Consider the following 25,706-nt stretch of genomic DNA (forward strand, 5'->3'; position numbering starts at 1 on the left):
TAACAGAAATTTGAACCACGAAAAAAGGCAATTACTAATAGCACTGCTGTTTACCAAAAATGAATCATCTCTGTCTACCCCTGGTTCATCCTTTCTCTCTCATCACCTACTAATCCAAAGCAGAGAAGGAGTGGTTATCACTAAATATTTCCCTGGCACAAACACAGCAGATATCTTAATACAAAAGCAGTGTTTCTGACCAAAAGAGACACCACCCTCTTTCCCTCTCCCTGCTTACCATACAGAGAACACCAAGTCCACTCAGGGTGTGGGAATCTGAAATCACTTCACTCTAACCAGATCTAAAAAATCTTCCCTACAATTAAAAAAATAGCAATCGCAAAGCAGAAAAACACATCACGTGGAGAACAAACCAAAATCAGGGCTGTGGGTATTTGCACATGGGGCACTGCCTTTGAACTCCGGGATGGCATGTAAAGCAATGCTGCCCAGCCCAGCTCCTGGGAGGGAGATTTACAAAGGGTTTCCAACATCCCTCATCAACACCAACACTTCCTCCCCGCTTCCAAAACGCTCTGAACAAAGACCGTCTTTAAGCACTTACTGGGAGCAGCAAGCAGCTTCTCTCTGCAATTGCCTGTGAGTCACGCAGCAGGAGGGGCCCCGGAGCAGGGCAAGTAGGAGAGCCCCCAGCTTCCCTGCAGGCTGACGTCTATGAGACAGCAGCCCAGGAACCGACTTTCCCATTACAGCCTCACACTGTAATCCATGTGCTTTCCACGGGCCAGTCCCAGCTGCCCGCAGAGCACCACATGATCTGCTCTGACATCAGATCAGCCAGACGTGACAGCCCATCCGCCAGCCTCTTCCACACTCGCGAGTTGCATCATCGGGTGCCTGGGCTTGCATCTAAGCAAGTGGTACAGAGTAAGGAGTGTCGTTTTCTCACAAAATATTTTTTGGTCTGGTTCCTTCTGTTAGAAACAGAGGGAAAAATAAGCACAAAAAGCACTTGGATTTCTTTGCAGCCTGAATTTATCATATATATAGGAAGTCATTAGAGTTCCAAGCCTGGTTCAGGGAAGCTGAGGAATGAGCTACCGCCAGGATGCCAATGCCTGCCTTGGGAGCAATTTCATATGCCAATCACTGCCATCACTATCCCACCACTTTTCAATAAATCACCTTTTACATTTAAGTTTGTTTATAAGTACGCACACATAATATATACATATATATATAAATTAAAGTCAAAATACTGGCAGATGGGTGAGTGGGTGTTAAGCAAATCATCATTGAGTTTGGTTCATAGAAAATCTTAGACATAACCACTAGACACAGTGCAACATACAATTATCCCATTGTGAGAGAACTCACATATACTCAATCAGAAATAGACTTACAGACATAAGCAGATAAGCAGGGAGATCAGCTCAAATTCAATAATGATGCAAATTTGATGGTTCATTCTGTAACCATTTATTGATCACCTACTATTTACCTAGTACCAAAAGAGAATATCAGCTCATGGGGGTGGATGGGCAGAAGTTGGATATTTGTCACAAAGATTCTAATTCTTCTACTGTGATAGGAAAAGAAAGCAATCCCTTTATCAAATCTTCTTATAAAATGTTCTAATACTGAATTTGCAAGCTATTAACAAAACCATGTTTTGTCTTAATTTCATTATGATAAATGGTTATAAATGTGAACTTTAAAAGAGTAACCCAAATCGTCAAAACTGTGTGAAGCAAAACCATAACCAAGTTAGACAGCTGTGACCAAAAACATCATTCTTCCCTAGTAGAGAGAATTTACCTTTTTTTTGTCTTAATTGCATTGCATTCTGTGCATTTGATTTATGAACTATATTTCAGATATTTGTATAAAACCAGAATGTCTCTAACCAGCCTATAAACTCATTTATCATGCATGTCAGTATCATTTTTAGTGACTTAAATATAATACATGTTAAATAAATAGTGAAAGTCAGGCAATTGTGATAGTGGTAGAATAAGAAATAAGGGGACTAGGGATCTAGCTCAGTGGTGGAGCTTTTGCGTAGCACGCTCAAGGCCCTGCTTCCAATTCCCAGCTCCAAGAAAAAAAGGAAATAATACAGTGTTGGTGGTATGAACCTGTTTTCCCAGCTACTACAGAGACTGAGACAGAAGGAGCATTTGAGTCCAGAAGTTTGAAGCCAGCCTGGGCAACACAGTGAGACCTCATCTCAAAAAAAATACTAATAATAAAATAAATAAATGATCTTCATCTCTGGTTTCTGTCATAGATCTCCTAAGCCTTTTGTAATTTCCTGGGTGATGAAATGAGTTATTTTGTGACTCATAAAAATCCCTTTCAAGTCAGGGATGGTGGCAAACACCTGTAATCCCAGTGGCAAGGGAGGCTGTGAGGTAGGAGTTCAAAGCCAACCTCAGCAAAAGCAAAGTACTAAGAAACTCAGTGAGATCCCATCTCTAGATAAAATACAAAACGGGGCTGGGGATGTGGCTCAGGGGTTGAGTGCCCCTCCCCCCAGTTAAATCCTCTCAGTAACAACAACAACAACAAAAAAAAAACCCTTCCAAGCATACCTGAGTTTATGCTAATAAGGTGACTCTTGGTTGGGGGACAAGAGCCAGCTCTGTATGCCTTTAGGATAGGTGTGATAGAGGTCTGGAATTTCCTCTCCGCCAGAAAGAGAAGAGGGGCTGGAAATTGAGTTAATTATCAATAACCAATCATATGCCAGGCTTGAGGGTGCATGCTTGAAATTCCAGCAACTCAGGAGACTGAGGCAGGAGGATCAAAAGTTCAAGGGTAGCCTGGGCAACTTACTGAAACCCAGTCTCAAAATGAAGTAAAAAGAATTGGGAATGTAGCCAAATGATACAGCACCCCTAGGTTCAATCTGCTCATGAGGGAAAAAAAAAAAAAAAAAGACCAATGATATAATTAATCGTGCTATGTAATAGAACCTCCATAAAAACCCTGTAACGACAGGGTTCAGAGAGCTTCCAAATTGATGAATGCATCCACATTCCAGGAGGGCAGCACACTCCAAATTCCATGAGGACAAAAGTTCCTTGCACTAAGAGTCTTCCGGCCCCACCTGGTACACCTCTTTATCTGAGTTCTGTGAGCTGTTTCAGCAAATTACCAAACACGGGCAGGGGCTCAATTTGCAGCCAAATTGCACAGAAGTACAGGTAGTCTTAGGACCCGTTACTTGCAACTGGAATTTGAAGTTGGGGCCAGTCTTGTGGGAATGAGCTCTTAACCTATGGTGTCTGGGTTAACTCTGGGTAGTTAGTGTCAGAACTGAATTAAACTTTAGGATACTTGGTGTCTACAGAGAATTGGAGAATTTCTTGGTGTGAAAAGCCCATAAGTTTGGTGTCAGAGATTCTTTGTGGGTAGTACCAAGAGACTCAAAGGGTTTTATTCTTTATGTGGTTTATATTTCCTTTAGAAATCAAATGAAAATTAGGTGCCCCATGGAATCTCGTTTTGAATTCCACAGTCCAAAAGCATCCTGGTCCTCTTCTCAGGGGAAAATATCACATGTTTGATGACAAATATTCTATGTAAAATGACAAATCAAATATTAGATTAATAATTACATAAATTATTAGATTATCTCCATAACAAAGAGGCTAGGTAAATAATATTTAAAAACTTATAACTTTAATAAACATCTAAGAAAATAGCACAATCACAATTCACTTTTTTATTTTTATTTATTTATTTTTTTGTGGTGCTGGGAATTAAGCTCAGGACACATGCACATGCCAGTCAAACGCTCTACCCGTGAGCTATATCTCAGCCCCTAATTCACTTCTTATGTATGTGTGTATGGTACTGGGTATTGAACTCATGGGAGCTCCACCACTGAGCTACATGCAGTCATTTTTATTTTATTTTGAGACAAGGTTGTGCTAACTTGCCCAGGTTGGCCTCAAACTTTCAATCCTCCTGCCTCAGCCTCCCTGGTTGCTAGTATTACAGGTATAAGACACCATGCTCAGCCCCAGTTCACTTTAAATGTAAGAAACAAAGACAACATGATGAAAACTAACAGATATTGGATATTTTATGATCCTTCTATAGAAAGAACTAATCATTAAGCTAAAATTACAAAATTAAAATGACATTTTTCTACTTAAGAGGTGTCTTTTTAGCCAGGTGCATGCCTGTAGTCCCAGCTACCTACAATACTGAGGCAGAGGGATCACTTCAGCCTATGAGTTCAAGAATAGTCTGAGCAACATAGTGAGACGCCCCCCCCCATCTCAAAAAAAAAAGTGTCTTTTTGTTTTGATTATCTTGGGATCTTGATGATATTTAACTTTATAGATAAAATTAGCTTTGGCCATTTAAAAATAACACTTTTCAGTTTTCTGTACCAACAACCCCATATCATGATCTATCCCTTATTTTATGAGTTAAGCAAAGTGGGAAATTCGGCCTCATAAATTAAATGCTCCTCCAAAATCAATGTAGCTAACAAAAATTTAATATCCAAAGACTGTCACTACCATTGCTCCTGCTACTTCAATCCACCATCATCACGTATTGCCCAGACGATGGCCACTGCTTGCACTCGTCCTCCATAGGAAGCAGAAGGTCCTTAATCAAACTCAATCTCTTTTTCCTAAATTCTCCCATGGTTTCTCACTCATTTAGTTCCTTACCACGGCTCTTAAAACCCTTCAGTAATACTGTCTGGAAATTTTTCAAGTAGCTCTCTTCTCTAGTAAGCAAGGTACTAAACATTACTCTCCTTGGCTGAATTATTGTTGAATTTGTTGTTGTTGTTGTTGTTTGTTTGTTTTGTACCAAGGGATTGAACTCAGGAGCACTTAACCACTGAGCCACATCCCCAGTGCCACACACACACCCCTTTTGTGTGTGTGTGTGTGTGTGTGTGTGTGTGGTGCTGGGGATAGAACCCTTGGCCTTGTGTGTATGCAAGGCAAGCACTATACCAACTGAGCTATATCCCCAGCCCCTAAACTTTTTATTTTGAGTCAGAGTCTCACTAAGTTGCTGAGGGCCTTACTAAATTGCTAAGGCTGTCTTTGAACTTGCAATCCTCCTATCTCAGCCTCCCGAGACACGGGGATTACAGGTGTGCACCACCAGGTTCATCTCATTGAGTAATTAACACTTGTTTTCTGTAATTCATTTCATTAGGACAGATTATCAGAAATTGAATTACTGAAGCCAAGGATGTACTCTTGTTCCAAAGAGTGCTTAGGAAAGACAGATGGCTGTTTGCCCTAAGACTGCCGCTGTCGACCTGCCTTACATGTAGGTGTGTCCTTGAGCACAGAATCCCATCTTTTGCTGAATGGAAAATTGTTTGTCCTCAACTTCTTTCTTTCCCTTTATGCCAGCTGGAACACAGACTTGTCTGCAACCTAGCTTTAGCCACAGTTTTAACACTTAGGGAATGGTGGAGCTAATGAATGGAAGAAAACTGGGCCACTCAATGACAACAGAAAGCAGAGCTGTCCATCTAGCTTGGACCACTCATGCCTGTCTGTTGCATAAAATTTATATAATATATATTTTTTTTTCCAGATTTTTTTAAGGTACTTCATTTTGTTACCTCTTTGTTATCTTTTTATCTTAGGCTCTATCCCAACAATTACAAATGCCTTGAACTTTTTGACTTCTAATTTATATTGCCAAATAACTAGGAATAGAGCCAATAATCAGGTGACATTTTTACCAGTGTATGAGATTAGTTTGTTTTCTTCTCAGCACTGAGGCTTATTCTTTTCAAGGAAAATTTACTAATTTGAAAATAGTTACATTCCCTTTTTATCATGATGAAATTGAACATGATTCAATAATCACCATCCATTGGGTATTTTTTTTTTTTTTTGGCGTTGGTGGAGACGGAACCCAGGGCTACATGCATGCTACACAAACACACTACCAGTGAGCAACAGTCCCAGCCCTGGTATACCACCTTTTAATAATTGCTTATGTTTTTTGGTTTTTTTTAGTTGCATATGGACTCAATGCCTTTGTTTTTATGTGGTGCTAGGATCGAACCCAGTGCCTCACACTTGCGAGGCAAGTGCTCTACCACTGAGCTACAACTCCAGCCCCTTATGTTTTTATTTTTATTGGATTTGTAATGTTTTTCTTGATCATTCTGTTGAGCTTCATTGTTCGCCTTTCAATTCTACTTTTAAAAAATGGGTTTTACTATCATCATTTGTAACATTTCCATTGTAATTTGTTCCACTGAGAGATCACATCACCCATCTGTAATCCCAGGGACTCAGGAAGCTGAAACTGGAGGATCACAAATTTAACGCCAGCCTGGGCAATCTAGCAAGACACTGTCTCAAAATAAAAAAAAAAATCAAAAGGGCTAGAGTTTTAGTTCAGTGGTAGAGTGCCCCTGGGTTCAATCCAGGGGAGGTAGAGGATGGGAATAAAAAGAAAGAAAGCTCTCAGACTGCCCAGATTTTGAACTGGAAATATTAGTGTTCATTAAAAGGAATCAGGGTTCTTTAGAGAAAAGACTGATCTCAGATCTAAGGCAAAAAATACACAAAGTGAGCTTAGGACATTGATACCCAAAAAGCAAGGAAATTATCTAAAACCACTAGGTTATGTCAAAAGACACAAGAATCTATGCAGGACTGGGAATGTAGCCCAGCAGTAAAGTGTTTGCCTAGCATATGCCAGTCCCTGATTTCAGTCCCAAGAAACACCACACATGCACACAAAAAAACTCCGAAGAACCAATGTGGAGAGAGACTCCCAAAGGCCAATTATATCCAACATACATTGTAGTTACTGTGAAAAGTCACATGAATCTTAAAAAACATTTATTTTTCTCACAAATCTATAGTCTGGGCAGGACTCAGTGGGTAAACTGGTTCCTAATCTGCTCAGCATCAATTAAGTATCTCAAAAGCTGGTCCCTGAAATCTTTTGAATGCTCATTCCCTCATGCATCTGGTGCCTAGACTGTATGGATCCATGATCATCTGTCTATTATATTGTCTTTCCATATCCTCTCTCCAACAGGATGGATTCAGGGTGGATGAATTTCACTAAAAGCATATGTCCCTAGAGTGCCAGGCAGAAGTGATGGAGAAGTGTCAACATTACATTTTAAGAAGATATAAGTCCATATATATTGGTGTAGCCTACTTTGGTAAATACAATCTGTTACAGCATCATAAAAAATAATATAATTGATTGACATACTTAAATAAATTAAAAAATTAAAGATGCTTAACACAGAAAAGGAAAACAACACATTTTCTACTAAATGACATGACTATCATACCAATTCCTTACTTAAAAACTGGTAAAGAGAGCCAGGCATGCTGGCATGCACCAGTAATCCCAGCTACTCAGGAGGCTGAGAGGGGAAGATTACAAATTCAGACCAGCCTGGGCAATACAGCAAGACCTTGTCTCAAAATTAAATTTTAGAGGGAGTTGGGATTGTGGCCCAGTGGTAGAGTACTCCCCTAGCATGGGTGAGGTACTCGGTTCAATCCTCAGCACCACATAAAGATAAATAAAGAAAGGTATGTGTCCATCTACAACTAAAAAATATTTTTTTTTAAAAAATTAAATTTTTAGAAAGAGCTGGGGCTATAGCTGAGTGCTTGCCTAGCATGTGCAAGGTCCTAGGCTTAATCCCCTGTATCATCAGGGAAAAAAAAAAACATTTAGTAGAGAGAACTAAGAATTCTTTCTTTTCCAAGCGGAACTGTTTCAAAGGAACAAATAACTCCGTTAATGAGGGGAGCTCCGCTAGAGAATCTTAGTTAATGAAAGCAACAGGACTGGCAGAATTGGATACAATCATCATTTTGCAAGTTGTAAAGGAATAATTGGTTCAGTCAAGAATCAGCAAGAGATGCTAAAAACAGAGAATAGGGTTGACAAGAAACTGGATATTGAGCCTCCGCTGAATTAAAACACAGAATGTTTACTTTATAACTTTGTAGTAGATCTGGTAATTTTCCCATTTACTGGTTGTTATGATTTGGCTCTGGAATGTCCCCAAAGGCTCATATCCTCAAAGGCTTGGTCCCCAATGCAGCAATGCCCAGAGGTAAGGCTTTAAGGAAGTGATTGAACCAGGAGGGCTCTGACCTCATCAATGGATTAATCCACTTGACAGATTAAAACTTTTATGGATTATTGGGAGGTGAGACCTAGCTGGAGAAAATAGGTCATGGGGAGCTGTACTAAAAGGGTCTATCTTGTCCTTGGTCTCTTCCCCTTACATAATTCCATTCAAAATGTGACCCCTAGTTTTTATTCGTTCTTTGTATTGAGTTATAATTTGCTTTTTTCTAATTCTGCAGCCCCACTGGTTTTACTTCTGCTCCCTGGGGTGACACAAAGTTTGTGTGCTAGTTCTTCTACATAATTGAGGAGAGCAATTATGCTCCAGTTTCTTCAGCCATTTCCTATTTGACTTGATTTTCACTGTCTTCATTGTCCTGCTCACCACTTCCGGAAGAGCTCCACGGTGACAGTGCTTTCTCTTGAAATGGGGAACCCGGATCTAAGGACTTAGGACTCCAAATGTGTGTGGTCTGAGAATCACAAAGAAGTGGAATTATTGTTTCCCTGACTGTTGGACACTCAGCTGTTACTAATGCAGTCTAGATTTGTATCCACTTATCTTGGCAGTCCTCTAGCTGTTGGCTCATATTGAACTTGCAGTCAACTAAAATCACTAGAACTTTTTCACTTACTTGTTCTTAAAATAGACCTTCATTTTCTGGAACATCAGCACATGAATGTTGAATCTATTTGTATGTATATCTGGTTATATGTATCCCTGTGAAATCTCATCTTTTCAATATGGGTCTATCAATTCAGCCTAACTGTAAATTCTATTTTCCAAGGCACCAAAACTCAGGCATCTGATCCAGGTATGGTGGCGCATGCCTGTAATCCCAGGGGCTCTGGAGGCTGAGTCAGGAGGATCACAATGGTAAAGCCAGCCTCAGCAATGTTATAAGGGGCTAAGCAACCAAGGGAGACCCTTTCTCTAAATAAAACACAAAACAGGGCCAGGGAAGTGGCTCAGGGGTCAAGTGCCCCTGAGTTCAATCTCCAGTACCCCCAAAAAAAACCTCAGGCATCTGCAAATTTAATAAACATGTAAAGACACTTTTTGTTTTGTTTTTTGTTGTTTTGGTTTTTGCCTCATTCACAAAGTTGTACAAAGAGCAAAGAACCAAACCCTGTGACAAAGCAATCAAACACAATCTTCCAGGGCACTGTTCAAGGCCAGTTGGAAATTCTGGATCTTTAGCATTGCCTGACCAGGTAGGAATCTTCTAAAAAAAAAAAAAAAAGAAAACGTTAATCAAATCTCACTTGCTCTTTGTACATTCAAACTGATTCCTAATGATTATTCCTCCCCAAACTGAGTGCTCACCAACTAATTTTTTTTAGGGGACCAGGGATTGCACCCAGGAGCATTTAACCTGAGCCTCATCACTAGGTTGCTTACAGTCATGCTAAATTGTTGAGGCTGGCTTTAAACTTTCAATCCTCCTGCCTCGGCCTCCTGAGCCTTTAACACCTATTTTTAAATTCATTCCAGATTTTTCTGAAGACCAATGTCAGATGCAACTATAAATAAAAATACAAAGTTTAGCAGGGCATGGTGGCACACCTGTAATCCCAGGAGCTTGGGAGGCTGAAGCGGGAGTTCAAGGCCAGCCTCAGCAAAGGCAAGGCCCTAAGCAATTCAGTGAGACACTGTCTCTAAATAAAAAATACAAAATAGGGCTGGGGATGTGGCTCAGTGGTTGCGTGCCCCTGAATTCAATCCTCAGTACCAAAAAAAAAAATCAACTCAAAATAAATCAAAGAATTAAACACATGACCCAAAGCTGTGAGATTACTAGAAGAAAATATAGGGGAGATAATTCAGAATATTAGTCTGGGCAAAGATTTTTTTTTAAGAGGCAGAGAGAGAGAGAGAGAATTTTTTAATATTTATTTTTAGTTTTCAGTGGACACAACATCTTTATTTTATTTTTATGTGGTGCTGAGGATAGAACCCAGCGCCCCACGCATGCCAGGCAAGCACGTTACCGCTTGAGCCACATCCCCAGCCCTGGGCAAAGATTTTTAGGGGTCTATAACTCCAAAAGTACAGGTAACAAAATCAGACAAGCAAATTACCTTATTTTTTAAATGGAGGAATGACTCAGCCGTTTGTCAAAATAAGAAATATATATGGCCAATAAGTATATGGAAAAATGCTCAATATTACTAATCATCAGGGAAATGGAAATCAAAAGCACAGTGAGATATCATCTTACCCTAGTTAGACTGGCTATTATTAAAAAGACAAATAAATCAATAAATAACAAATATTGGACTTTTTTTTTCATTTTTTTCTTTTTGGTACCAGGGATTAAACCTAGGGACATAACTATTAAGCCATATACCCAGCCCTTTTTATTTTGAAACAGGGTATCACTAAGTTGTTTGGGGCCTGCCTTAGTTGCTGAGGTTGGCTTTGAATCTGTGATCCTCTAGCCTCAGCCTAACAAGCCATGGGATTACAGGCATGCACGCCCAAGCCAGGTTACAGGGGAAGTCATAATACATTGTTGGTAAGAACACAAATTAGCACCACCATAATGGGGAGCAGTATGGAGCTTCCTCAAAAAAACTACCATATGATCCATCAATTTCATTGCTATATCCAAAGGAACTGAAGTCAGTATGTTGAGATATCTTCACTCACATGTCTATTTGCAGCACTATTCACAATAACAAATGATGGAATCAGCTTAGGTGTCCATCAACAGGTAAAAGGATAAAGAAAATACACACACACAACAGAATATTATCCTGTCATAAAAAATAAAATTCTGTCATTTGTAGTAACATGGATGAAATTTTTTATGCAGGGGAAGTACCAGGGATTAAACTAGGCGCACTTGACCACTGAGCCACATCCCCAGCTATTTTATATTTTATTTAGAGAAAGGGTCTCATTGAGTTGCTTAGTGACTCTCTTTTGCTGAGACTGGTTTTGAACTCACAATCCTCCTGCCTCAGACTCCCAAACTGCTGGGATTACAGGCATGTGCCACTGCTCCCTGTGACATGGACGAAATTTGATGTCATCATATTAAATGAAATAATGTAGACATGGAAAAACAAATACCTATACTTACATGTGGAAATGAAAAAAAATTATTTTGTAGAATTAGAAAACAGAATAATGGTCACCAGAGCCTGGGAGGGATATGATATGGGCAGCAGTAGGAGGAATATTATCCAACGTTCTGTAGCACAGCAGATAACTATGGTTGACTACAATTGAATATTTCAAAGTAACTAGCAAATGCTGAATGTTCTCAACACAGAGGAATGATGTATGTCTCAGATAACAGGCCATTTACCCTGATCTGATCATTACACCTTATATATAGGTAAAAAAATGTTACACTGTATACCCCTTAAAATATGTACAATTACCAAGTGTCAATTAAAAATAAACATATATTTTAAAGATATAAAAATCCACATGCCTATCTTCTTTGTCACAATCTTGCCAGAATAATGAGCTCCTGGAGCACTGACCCTTTGTCAGGCTCTTCTATAATGGTCTTCCAGTGCTTAGGTCAGTGCCTGGTGCATCAAAAAGGATGTTGACCAGTCTGGCCCATTTCATTGCATCATTTTACCTGTTATAAAGGTAGGCAGCCAATTGCAGCTGCTACAGAGGGCTTCTGGCTTTTTTTTCTTCAAAAAAAAAATGTAGGAAACTTAATTGTAAAATTTAATGTATTAAATGAGACTACAGCTCATGGCAAAGCACATGCTACAATACACAGGGCCGTGAGTTTGATCCTCAAGACCAAAAAAATGAAGAAGGAATTTCCTGTTTCTCTGGCATCTGTCACCCGACATCCTCATAATACAGTTATACCTGTCTTTTCTCTGAATTTTGAAAGGCTATTTTTCTTACGAACTGTCACCTGACTAGGCCCAACACCTCTTCCCTGGCCACTTCACATACAGAAATGATATGGTCACAGACCCCTCTTCAGTGACAGTCACTTCCACTTCTCCCAACTGTTCCTCCTTGGTATTCAGAGTTCAGAATAGTAACTCTCCTTGTTACTTCTTTGTTACATCATTATTCTTCTTTGTTGTATACATCTTCCTTGTTACATCATTCTCACAGGTAAAACATCCCACCTAAGAAAAGTTCATCAAATGCCTTTGCTTTGCACAGAACAAAACTGCCAGAAGTTACATTTACAATAGATGAATGGATAAAAAAAAAATGTGGCATTTATACACAACGGAGTATTATGCAGCACTAAAAAAATGACAAAATCATGGAATTTGCAGGGAAATGGATGGCACTAGAGCAGATTATGCTAAGTGAAGCTAGCCAATCCCTAAAAAACAAATGCTAAATGTCTTCTCTGATATAATGAGACCAACTAAGAATAGAGCAGGGAGGAAGAGCGGGAGGAAAAGATTAACATTAAACAGAGACATGAGGTGGGAGGGAAAGGTAGAGAAAAGGGAAATTGCATGGAAATGGAAGGAGACCCTCATTGTTTTACAAAATTACATATAAGAGGTTATGAGGGGAATGGGAAAAAAAAACAAGGAGAGAAATGAATTACAGTAGATGGGGTAGAGACAGAAGATGGGAGGGGAGGGGAGGGGGGATAGTAGAGGATAGGAAAGGTAGTAGAATACAACAGTTACTAATATGGCATTACGTAAAAATGTGGATGTGTAACCAATGTGATTCTGCAATCTGTATTTGGGGTAAAAATGGGAGTTCATAACCCACTTGAATCTAATGTATGAAATATGATATGTCAAGAGCTTTGTAATGTTTTGAACAACCAATAAAAAAAATAAATAAAATAAATTTTAAAAATCATAGTTAATAAACACTGAACCAAAAAAAAAAAAAAGTTACATTTACCAATCTCTGTGCCTATGTTGCAATTTATATGGAGAAATCGTAAGTCCGAAAAGTACCATCCATGTTCTCTATCACACTGGGCACTCTAGAGCCACGTTCCCTCAATGATATGCATTTAGTTTTGTTCTCCTGTTATCCATATATAAATGTTCATCACTCTCCAGTTCCTCCATTCTTGTGGAAGGACGTAGCATCTTCAAATGCAGTGCTATGATCTCCATGAACACATACATGCGCTCATAATACCACAGAGATGCTTCTTTTGAACAACATACTATGTTTTTGTTTGCTTGTTTTTTGGTAAAAGGGATTGAATCCAGGGGTGCTTGACCACTGAACCACATTCCCAGGCCTTTTTTATTATTATTTATTTTGATACAATGTCTCCCTGAGTTGCTTCGGGTCTAAGTTATTGAGGCCGCTTTGAATTTGAGATCCTCCTGCCTCAGATTCCTGAGCCAGGGATTACAGCTGTTTACCACTGTACCTAGCCAAAGTACTGTTTTAAAAACAGAGAGTCAGGCAAAGTGCACACACTTTTATAATCACAGTTACTTGGGAGTCTACAGCAGGAAGGCTACAAGTTCAAGGTTAGCCTGGGCAACTTCATAAGATCCTGTCTCAAAATAAAAAATTTAAGAAAGATTTGTAGTTCATTGGTAGAGTGCTTGTCTAGCATGTTGGAGGACCTGGGATCAATCCCCAGCAATGAAAAAAAATATTTGAGATTGGTCATATGTTGATGATTGTAGAAGCTATATGATGAATATAAAGGGCCTCGTTATACTCTTCTCTCTATTGTGGATATGTTTGGAAATTTCAGTATTTATTTAGTCATAAAATACTCATTTCCTGAACATTATACGATACAATTCAGAGGTGGTTAAGACATGATGTCTGTCTATGGTTACCAAATAGAATACAGGAGGCCCGCCCATTAGATTTGAATTTCAGAGAAACAAGTAATATGTTTTAGTATAAGTATATGCCATGATATATTCAAGATATTTATTCTCTCACATATTTGCAAGTCAAAATTCCAAAATCAGTTTCAGTGGGTTGAAATCAAATTGTTGATGAGGGTGCATTCCCTCTAGAGGTGCTAGGGAGAGAATCTGTTTCCCTCCAGCCTCTGGTCACAGCCAGAGTTCCTTGGCTTGTAGCCATATATCGCTCCAGTCTTCAAGATCTTCCAGTCTCCATCTGTTCCTCACTTATACTGCCACTCTTCTTGCCTGGGTCAAGTCTCCCTCTGCCATCTCTTATAAGGACCCTTGTCTGTCTCTTTGGAGGTGGACTTTGTAATCCAGTATAATCTCCCCCTCTCAAGATCTTTGATCTCATCTGCAAAGATGCTTTTTCCAACAGGTAACATTTAAGATTTCCAGGAACTAGGATCTGTTATCTTTAGGGGCCACTATTAAGCCCACTCCACTGCTACTATGATAGAGACCTACTGGGGAATACTGGAGAAACAGAGAAGGAGCCATCATTCAACTGGATAGGAGATGTAGGAAAAGACAGATGGTGAAAAAGGCCACCCAAATCAGTGGTGTTGGGGAACTTAAATTTCTAAAGGAGTAGTGGCAGCAACAACCAGGAAACAGACCAATCAGAACAGACACCAGCTATAAATAAAACACTTCTGCAGACCAGAGAGATCCAGTTGAGCATTGATCTTCATAACAAATGTAGAGTTAGAGACATGCTACAGGAGAGTAAGAGAAAGCAAATGGATGACAAAAAAAAAAAAAAAAAATTAACACATGATTCCTAATATACCTAAGGAGGCAAGAAGGCAATTTGGAGAATATCCCTTTTTTTCTTTCTATGTCTTCTACATTTCCTGAAAATTTTCTCTAGTGCTTCAATTATTTATCAGTCCAACTGAATCAAAATTTTTACTAAATTACTTACACAATCGTGATGCAATTTTTTCATAAAAATAAAATACTTTGTGCAAAAAAAGAATTTTTATAAGATTATATAAAGTAACATTTCCTTTCTCCTCCAACTAATCCCACTTTTCAAAGATAATTGCATCAGCAGACACATCTAAGGCCTTATCAATGTATATATAATACAAAGTTAAAATAAATGGGAAGGAACACTTGTTTAGCTTTCATCAGAAAACAGGCTCTTGTCCTGTTATACTCTCAAGAAGCGGCAAGTTACATGTCCTTTCCTGTTGTGCTGTTTGGATCCAATCCCACAGGAAATATCTCTAATCCATAAATTATTAATTCCACAGTAGCATCCTAAAAGAGAATTGGAAATAAGAGCAATAATTTAAAAATCAACAACAACTTCCTCTAATCTTTCCATAAATGTTCCACCCCCAAAGCTTCCTTGGTTGTCACACGTGCACCTCAGTCTTAAATTATCCAAAACTGATCTCATCATCTTCCTGGGGAAATGTGCTTTCCCCACCCCCCCATCTTACCCAATGATCCAAGCTGGAAACAAAAAGTCACCCTTTACCCCCACACCATATTTTTTGAAAAGTAACCAAATCCTAGAAAAGAGCACTTTAAATTTATAAACTTCTCTTCATCCCTGGATTGCTGCAAAAAAAAAAAAAAAAAAAAAAAATCATGAATAGTCTACCAGGTTCCGCTTAAATACTCTCCACACTGCAGCTAGAGTTATCTTTCCAGAACACAAATTTCACTATAATATACCCTGTCTTCACTCTTTAATGAGTCTCATTGTTCTCAGCATAGAATCCTGAAGAGGATATAGAATATTCTACTTGAGAGAGCTCCTGCGCTATTCCTCTCACCCTCCCACCCTCACAGTCTGGCTTCAGACTACACTGGCCTTTTTCGTTTTCCTAAATACACATGCTAGGACTTGGCATGTGCTATTTCTTCCAAGAAAGTGTTTTCCCTTCCTTTGCTTAGTTAACTCCTCTTGGATTCATAGGTCTTTACATAGATATCAGTTCCTTCAAGAAGCTTCCCTCTAATCCTCTAAGTCTGAAAAAAGTGTTTCTTTTCTGTACTATCACATCATCCTGTCATTTCTCTGTCATTAATTAGTATTTAGCAATTATAGTTGCCTCTTCACTACCACTAGACCATCAGATCAGTTAGCTTTTCTACTATTTGGACCCAGTAGAGTACTGGGGACAAAAAATTGTTACATGAGTATTATTTAATGCAGATCCCCAACACATGATACCGTACATTTATGTTCAGAGAATCAGTTCAGTACATGCCTTAGGTGTAATGAACAACATGGTAGTATTATTATTTCCTGCATTTTGTTGACTACTAATGAGTAACTTGCACTTAAGACACATCAATCCTACAAAAAAATAAAAGAAAGAAGAAGAAGAGGAGGAGGAGGAGGAGGAGGAGGAGGAAGAGGAAGAAGAAGCCCATTAGTTCTACAAGAAGGAAATCAGTTATGTACTCCTCATTCCAAATTTACACAGAAAACACAGAAGCAATACTGTCACTCTGGAGACCCAGTAGGATTCCTTTGGTGTCCTGTATGTTTCTGTCATTACCAAGGTCTAATGAATATCCTCAGCTTTGCAGGTTCAAAAACTCATTTTATTTTACCCAAAAGTGAAAAGGTTGGGCTTAGGATGAACTTCAGTGGCAGAGTGCTTGCCTGGCATGCACAAGACCCTGGGTTCAATCCCCAGCACCACACAAAAACCAAATCAAAACAAAAGTCAAAAGCCCTCAGAGCTGCCTTTCTCAATGACAGAGTTCCTCGTATGAACACAGAGTACAAAAAGTTATTTCGGTGACTATTTCTCAATTCTCCCAAGAATAGTAAATAACCAATGCCATTCTAGATGCAAAGAGTAGTGAATTCTCTACATACAATGGATGCCTTATAGCCAGCCATTAGGGCTTATTTCACTCCTAGAAACCCAGAGGGACTAACTCATATGAAATAAACTTCTTTGAGACACACACGGCTAGCAATTTGAAAAAAGAAAATATATGGCATCAGAACTATAATAAAGCCAGGAACAGTGGCATACACCTGTAATCCTAGCAGCTCGAGAGTCTAAGGCAGGAGGGTCGAGAGTTCAAAGCCAGCCTCAGCAACTCAGTGAGGCCCTAAGCAACTAAGCAAGATTCTGTCTCTAAATAAAATATTTAAAAGGGCTGGGGTGTGGCTCGGTATTAAGCACCCTTGGCTTCAATCCCTGGTTTAAAAAAAAAAAACCTACAGTAAAGCATCATTACTCACCATAATGTGGCTTGAAAAATATAAACCAAAAGGGTTGAATTGACACATATAATAAAATATACTCAACCTTTGAAAGAAAGGAAATTCTGACACGTGCTATAATATGAATGAACCTTAAGACATATGCTAAGCAAAAGAAGCTAGTCACTGAAGGACAATGCTGTATGGTTCCACTAACATGAAGTAACTAGAGCAGTGAAATTCACAGAGCTACAAAACAGAATGGCAGAGCCAAGGGTGTTTCTCAGTGCAGCTCAGTTGGTAGAGTACTGGCCTGGACTTCCTTGAGGACCCAGCACCAACGAAGGAAAAAGAAGAAAGTGGAGAAAGGGAGGAAGGGAGGAGAATGGTGGTTTCCAAGAGCTGGGAGATAGAGAATCATTGTTATAAAAATGAGAATAATTTCAGTCTTGAAAGATGAAAACCTTTTAGCGACAGAGAGGGATGGCAGTCGCACAGTAATGTGAATGTCACCGCTGAACAGTACATTTCAAAGTGGCTAAAATGGTAATTTTATGTTACGCATATTTTACCACAATTTTAAAATTCAATCTAGTCGTTCTTTCTGATTCTGTCCCTGAATGTTAAGATCAAACTTTAGGGTCTGTACTTCTTGTTCAACATTCATAGAGCAAAACATTTACCCACTCTCCCTGAGAACTAGGACTCTAGGAGCAACTGAGACCACTCTTACATTGCCTCACCTGAAATGCAGAGCTAGCTGTCATTATGTCAGGGCTCTGAGTGATATGCCCAAAGATGAGACTCCTAGGAATTGGATTCGCACTATTTGCAATCCCGAAAGGTGTGATACCTTTCCTCATCCATCATAATGTCCCTTTAATCAAAAGACAGGTTAACAAGAGAAACTTAACAAATTTATTTAACCAAAGTCTACATGACACAGGAGACTTCAGAAGTGAAGACCCAGGCTGAGCATGGTGGCGCACACCTATAGTCCCAACAGCTGGGGGGCTGAGGCAGGAGGATTGCAAATTCAAAGCCAGCCTCAGCAACTTAGTGAGGCCCTGAGCAGTCTAACGAAACCTTGTCTCGAAATAACACATAAAAAAGGGGTAGGGATGTGGTTCAGTAGTTAAGCACCCCTAAGTTCAATCCCTGGTACCAAAAAAAAAGAAAAGAAATGAAGATCCAAAAACCAGAGAATTCTCTCTACATTTATGCTTAGGTTTGATGGAGAATGAACAGCTATGAAGAAATGTGAATGGACAAATAGCTTTTTTGAAAAAAATCTAATGGTAATAGACTGAGGGGGAACCCAACAAGGTCTATCTGTTCAGATTAATCTTGGCCTCTCTCTGAAGTGTTCCTTTTTCCTCCATTTGGGGCAGGACCCGTTCTGAAAGAGGATCTTCAAGAAAGAAGATAGTAGCCTTTCAATCTTTTATGCCTTGGTTTGGGGAAAAGGGATTCTGGTTTCTATGACTTGTTTTGGATGAGAAAAGGGGTAGGTGAGAGGAGGGCAGGGAGACAGGTGGGCAGAAAAAGATCAGAGAAGCCTTGCACCTGAGTCTCTCCAATGTTCTTGAAAGTACTCAGCACACCAAAACAACATACTTTGGGGTATTGTGGTCTGAGCCCAAACAGCAATCACAACTGAGGTGAGGAAAGGGACACAGTGGAGAATGTGATCTCAATTCTTCTCCTTCATTCATTAGAAACTATGTCCACATATCAGATGACTTCTGGGGCAGCCCAAGGCTCTCTGCCCCACCTCTGTGATTATGCAATTTCGTTCCCAAAAAAAATATTTTGATTTGTAGGGGACAGAGGGAATTAGGAATTATACAAAATGTACCTGTTATTGCCATTGGTGCTTGACATTTGTGACCTCTTTGATTCTTATAACAAACATAGATGGCCAAACTAAGACTCAAAGCAATTAGTGTTTGCCAAGTTCACATTGCTTGCAAGTGCTAGCACAAGGATTCAAATCTACTTATTTTCTGACTCTAGAGCCCAAACTATTGTTCCATTATGTGTCACAGTTGCTTATAGAGCGGATTTCGGTCTCTTCCTCCTCCTTAGAAAGAGTTATATTGCCCTAAAATCAAAAATCTATAGCCAAACTCTCATGTTGGCAGACAAATGGGACTCTTGGCAAGAAGTCTGTTCTTTGATGAAAGCACTTAAGAGTCCCAGCTAGAATAGGGATGGGAGTGAGAAAAGAAAGTGCTTCTTACCTCTCATTCAGCACTTCTCTTGGCGCAAAGAGGAAAAGAGGCACTAATTTGTATAGATTAAAGAAATAAAACTTGAAGCCTGAAAATCGCTAAGTATAAATTCAGACTTCTATACCGTACTTCCCTACAAGTAGACTTAATTATATTGCTTTTCCAGGAATATTTGTTACAGGATTAATTTTACTTTATTGGTTACAAATAGACAGCAATAAACAAGATAACCAAATACTTTGCTTCTGTTAAGCATTTAACCAATAAAATATCTTCCAACAAATGACCTAATTGTTTTGGTACACAACAAGGAGAATTGTCTATCAAAATACTGCATTAAATGTATAAAATTCTTTTTTGGGGGAGGGGGTGTTTTATTGAGCTTTTTCTCTGCTGCAACTGAAAGACCCAGCCTGAACAACTGTAGAGGAGAAAAGGTTTATTGAGGGGCTCACTATTTCAGGGGTCTCAATCCATAGACAGCAAGTCCCATTCCTTGGGGCTTGAGGTAAGGCAGGACATCCTGGTGGAAGAGTGTGGCAGAGGGAAGCAGCTCACAGGATGATCAGAAAGCAGAGAGAGAAAGATTCCACTGTTCAGATACATAACCACGCCCCCAGTGAACCACTTCCTCTAGTCACATCCCTCCTGCCACCAATTACCACTCATTGATCCCATCAGGAATAAATTCACTGATTAGCTTAAGGCTATAACCCAAATATTTCTCCTCCCAACCTTCTTGTATTGTCTCACATGTGAGCTTTTGGGGGACACCACATCTAAACCATAACAGGGGTTACTGAAGACCGAACCTAGGGGTGTTTGCTTTACCACTGGACTATATCCTAGTCATCTTTATTTTTTATTTTGAGACAGGGTCTCACTAAGTTGCCCAGGCTGGCCTCAAACTTGAGAACCTCCTGCCTCAGCCTCCAGAGTAGCTAGATTACAGGAGTGTACCACATGAGGCCCTTCAAGTTCTTTTTTTTTTTTTTTTTTTTTTTGGTGGTGCTGGGGATTGAACCCAGGGCCTTGTACATGCAAGGCAAGCACTCTACCAACTGAGCTATATTCCCAGACCCCTTCAAGTTCTTAACAGTATAAATTGAAGTTATCCTTAAAGTGAACCACATTCTTATGCTTTTACTTTTTTAATATATACGTATTTTTAGTTGTTGATGGACTTTTATTTTATTCATTTATATGTGGTGCTGAGAATCAAACCCAGTGCCTCACACATGCCAGACAAGCACTCTACCAGTGAGGCACGACCCCAACCCTTATGTTTTTATTTTAAAACTGTAGATCAAAAGGATTTGTGAGCTCCTATTATTTCAAAAAGAAAAAAGAAATCTAGTTAAGGGGTAACAGATGCAAGGCTTAAAAATAATGTACTTCTTTCCAAAATATTCTATAATAAGCATGTATCAGTTTTACAACAGAACAATTAAAAAATAGAAAATTATGCAAATAAAATTCACATCCTTCTTTATATCAGGGCAAAACTTTTCTATTTATCTACTTCATTTGGTTCCACATTTTTCCATGTTTCTAATAGTAGTAAATCAACAAAGCAGGAAAGGTGAAAAGTTATATAAAGTTAATATGTGTTTCTTATACATATCAGAGCAAATTAGTTTCAACTTAGTTACACATATTAAACCAAATTAGTGTCTGATACATATCTTATATCAGACAAACATTTTCTTCTGCTGTAGTTAACATAAAGTATCAATTTATTTTTGTGTGTTTGGTGCTGGGCATTGAATCCAGGGTTCTCTACCACTGAGCTACACCTCCATTCCCAAGTGTTTACTTTTGTGAGATTCAGAGTTAAATACCAAACACCCAAAATGACAATCATCCTCTGCTAGTAGCCATTTAATAGTTATCAACAATGCTGATCATTGCAGGTTTTGTTTTGTATTTTGCAGTGCTAGGGATTGGATCCAGGGGTGTTCTACTATTGGACCATATTTCCAGCCCTTTCTATGCTTACATCAAACTTGATATCTTCCTACCTCTGCTTCCTGAGTTGCTGGGATTACAGGTATGCATCACCACACCCAACTGGATCCTTACTGAAGTTAACCAATTCAAATTCCATAACAATACTACCTGTATATTGAGGATGCTTTCAAACTCTTCAGATGCTTTATTGCTGATATGCCCAATTCTGACACCATGCCTGATGCAAAATTTATATTATTCCCACTGAAAAAAAGTGCTGTATGTTAGGTTGTGTTGAACAATAAAATAAAATGTGGTTTATGTTCTCTAAATTTTATCACTATTTTATTCATTATATAACATATTTTAACATTATTAATTTAAACAAACAACCATATGACAGACATGTCAGTATGCCCTTTTTTTCTGTTGCTTATGAAGATAAATGTATGTGGATATTTTATCTAAGTAGATTTTTTAAAAATATTTATTTTTTACTTATAGTTAAATAAAATACCTTTATTTTATTTATTTATTTTTATGTGGTGCTGATGATCAAAGCCAGGGCCTCGCACATGCTAGGCCAAAGCTTTAGCCACAACCCCAGGGCCTTGTGCATTCAAGGAAAGCACTCTACCCCAGCCACAACCCCAGCCCAAATTAGATATTTTTAATTCTCATGTTTAAACAAGTATAGGCAACTCTAGGGTTTTTCTTTGCCTGAACTTGATTTTCCAACACTTATATTCTTGTTTCCTAAGAAGCTTCAAGAATAAAGTCAAAACTTGTTTATGAATGTATACCCTCATAGATGTTAATCTTAAGAAATCCAATTTCACCTGTTCCTTCAGATTCATGGGAAAGTCTTTGCTAGAATGGGGATGCCCTCTACAACATCCCTGACGAATGGCATCCAGCCTCTGCTTTGACATTCCAAACACAGGATCCTCCCTGCCTTACTGAGGTGTCCAATCCCACTTTCAAACACCTCCACCTGTTAGAACACTCTCATTTTAAGCAGAAATCTGTTTCCTGTAGTTTCCACCTTATAATCCACCTTCTGAAGCCAATGGAATAAATTTGACAACTCTTCTCAAATATATCTTCAAATGAAGAGTTGTAGGACCAGGCATGATGGCACATGCCTGTAATCCAAGCTCTTCAGCAGGCTGAGGTGGGAGTATGACAAGTTCGAGTCCAGTCTCAGCAACTTAACAAGACCTTGTCCCAAAATAAATAAAAATAAAAAGGACTTGGGATATAGCTCAGTGATTGAATATCCCCTGGGTTCAACCCCCAATATAATAAACAAACAAACAAACCGACATTAAATAAATAAATAATTGCAGTTATTTTAACAATTGTTCCATATCCTTCAAGCCCTCCCTTGGACATGTTCCAATTTGTCAAGACCCTTTTTAAAATATGGGAGCTTAGGGCTGGGGATGTGGCTCAAGTGGTAGCACGCTCGCATGGCATGAGTGCGGCCCGGGTTCGATCCTCAGCACCACATACAAACAAAGATGTTGTGTCCGCCGAAAACTAAAAAAAATAAATAAATATTTAAAAAATTCTCTCTCTCTCTCTCTCTCTCTCTCTCTCTCTCTCACTCTCTCTTTAAAAAAAAAATTGATCCAAATAAACCTTTTAAAAATATATATATATGGGAGCTTAGAATATTCAGATACTCTATAAATCTACATAATACAGGATAACCCAGAGGCAGTGCCTCCTCAGCATGAGCCTTGACCCATAGGCCTTACTCAAAGGACTCTTCCTACCAGGGCAATGGAAATCAATCCACTCAGATGTCCCCTTTCAGAACCTACAGTAGAGTATACAGATGATTGAATGGAAGGCAGAAGGAAGAGAGCAGCCACCCAAAAAGACAGCAGAAGACAAAGTCTATGTCCTGGATATTTACAATAAACTTCTCCATGTAAAGATTATGAGTAGATCTCTTCCTTATGATCAAAAAATCCAAAAGTGACCTATCTTTAGGAGCAGGTCATATACAAGTCGATCCTGAATGCAGAGTTTGTTGTGGGGAGGAGCAGAAGGTACATTTATATATTTTTACTTCTTTTTTTTTTAATCTATGTGGCTTTAATTTTGACATTGTATTTAAAAAAAAAAAAAAAAAAACCTTAAAATCAAAAGAGTACTTGTAGACCATAAATTAAACTGATTTGCAAGAGCTCGCTCAAGTAATATGAATAAAAATATTTGATTTTACATTTAATTGTCACAGATGACATAAAGTATTACAAATTTTAGTGGCAAGTTGACATAAACAAAGGACTTCTAAATCTTTTTTTCATACACACACACACACACAAAAAAAAAATGATGAAAATCAGAGCTGGAGTAGTTCAATGTAGTTCAGTGGTACAGCATGCACAAGGCCCTAAGATCAGTCACCAGTATCACCAAAAAAAAAAAAAAAAAAAGGAAATCTACACCTGGCATCATATTGCCGTTATTTTTATACACACAAAGAATAACTTTGTGAGCCATAATAGTTTGATAAACATTATAAAAAGTTCATAGGGTGTCCCAAAATAAAATCAGCTTTTTTGTTTGTTTTTGTTTTTGGTATTGCTGGGGATTGAACCCAGGGCCTTGTGCATGCAAGGAAAGCACTCTACCAACTGAACAATATCCCCACCCCTAAAATTGGCTTTCTTGAGGTAGAATTTAGATATTAAAGGCTCTATGGTTCCAATTAGTAATGTATAAGTGGGTCAGCTTTATAAGAATTTGTAAAGAAATAAGTAGCAAGAAGATTTAAAGAAATCAGATACTAAAATATGATTTGTTGTGTCTAGTAGTATGCCTTTTAAAAGTTCTAAACCAAAAGCCTTTATCTGAAATATATTCCTAGTCTTTCCCTGAAGAAAGAGTTGAAACCTTTTCCAAAACAAGTTTAATATTCAGGGAAAAAAAAAGAAACAAACATTCAGTTTTCCAAGAAAGCCTCAACTAACAATGTACCTATCATTCAGGAACATTAATCACTGACGAAGGAGAGAAACAAACAAACAACAACAACAAAAACTAATTGGTATGATTTCTTTTCCAAAGAAAACCCCCAGTGTCTATTTCTATGATCGTGTGTACCAATAGCATGAGGACCACTGTGGTTTGGCAGAGGACATTCGCGTTATCGGTGGTTTGTGGGTTTCTTCACCTTGAATATCAGGCTTTGTTTTACCTTTTCATATTTTATATAAAAAGTCACTACTGCCGGGGCACAGTGGTGCATGCCTATAATCCCAGCAGTTTGGGAGGCTGAGGCAGGAGGATTACCAGTTCAAAGCCAGCAAAAGCAAGACGCTAAGCAACTCAATGAGACCATCTCTAAATAAAATACAAAATAGGGTTGGGGATGTGGGTCAGTGGTTGAGTGCCCCTGAATTCAATCCCCAGTATCAAGAATAAAGAAAGAAAGAGAAAGAGAGAGGGAGGGAGGGGAAGAAAGAAAGAAAGAAAAAGAAGGAAAGAAAGGAAGGTAGAAAAAGTCACTACTGCCTCCACCACTGAGGATCACAGGAAAGGGTGTTGTTAATCTGAGGCAAAGACACGCTAAGCGTTTAAAAAGCCAGGCATGGTGGCATGTACCTACAGTCCAGGTAGTTAGGAGGCTGAGGGAGGAAGAAGGCCTGCCTGGGCAACATAGCAGGACCCCATCTCAAAAAAGAAAAGAAATCAAAAAGAGACAGCAGAAGAAGCATGGGAGGGTGAACAGTAAAACAGGATAAACTTGCCACAAACAATGCAGCTGTTTCACCAAAGCTACTTAGGAGTCATTTGCTACAAGATAATTTATTATAAATTTTAAGACTCACTCTCTTCCCACACTTCTGATTGTTTTCTTGTTTTATTTCTATTGGCCACATAGTCAAACTTCAACACAGTATCTGCATTCTCTGCTTTATTTAAGTGCACTTCCAATTGCCCTTAAGGAGTGCTAGACTTTTGTGTAAGACCACATAAAATGTCATCTGTCATAATAATCAATTTCTGAAATATTTTCAGGGAGAGTCAAATAAAATCCAATCAAATATGTTCTAGAAGGCAAATAAGATGATTCATTTCATATTTTGATGATGATAATTTTGGTAGAAGTTCATATTTTCACTTATGAGTATGCTTTGTGTGCTCATAGGAGAACTGCCAGTCATAATAAAAGACTAGAAACAGGGCTGGGGATAAAGCTCAGTTGTTAGAGTGCTTGATTCACATGCACAAGGTCCTGGGTTCAATCCCTAGTATCACAAAGAAAAAAAGACTGGAGACAGTCAAAGTTGGAAGCTGGTTCATAAATTACTTATAGGGCTGGGGATGTGGCTCAAATGGTAGTGCGCTCGCCTGGCATGCGTGTGGCCCGGGTTTGA

At 38.8% G+C, this 25,706-nt stretch overlaps 1 pseudogene; it reads left to right on the top strand.

Moving 5' to 3' along the window:
* The first annotated feature begins 773 nt into the window (after positions 1-773).
* The window catches only part of LOC124102536 (ubiquitin-conjugating enzyme E2 E3-like), a 34,435-nt pseudogene continuing 9,502 nt past the window's right edge, over positions 774-25,706 (top strand).

Source organism: Marmota monax, unplaced genomic scaffold, assembly GCF_021218885.2.
Source record: "Marmota monax isolate L192 unplaced genomic scaffold, Marmota_monax_Labrador192_F-V1.1 WCK01_AAM20220418_F8-fsc00002, whole genome shotgun sequence".
In the NCBI taxonomy this organism is placed as follows: Eukaryota; Metazoa; Chordata; class Mammalia; order Rodentia; family Sciuridae; genus Marmota; species Marmota monax.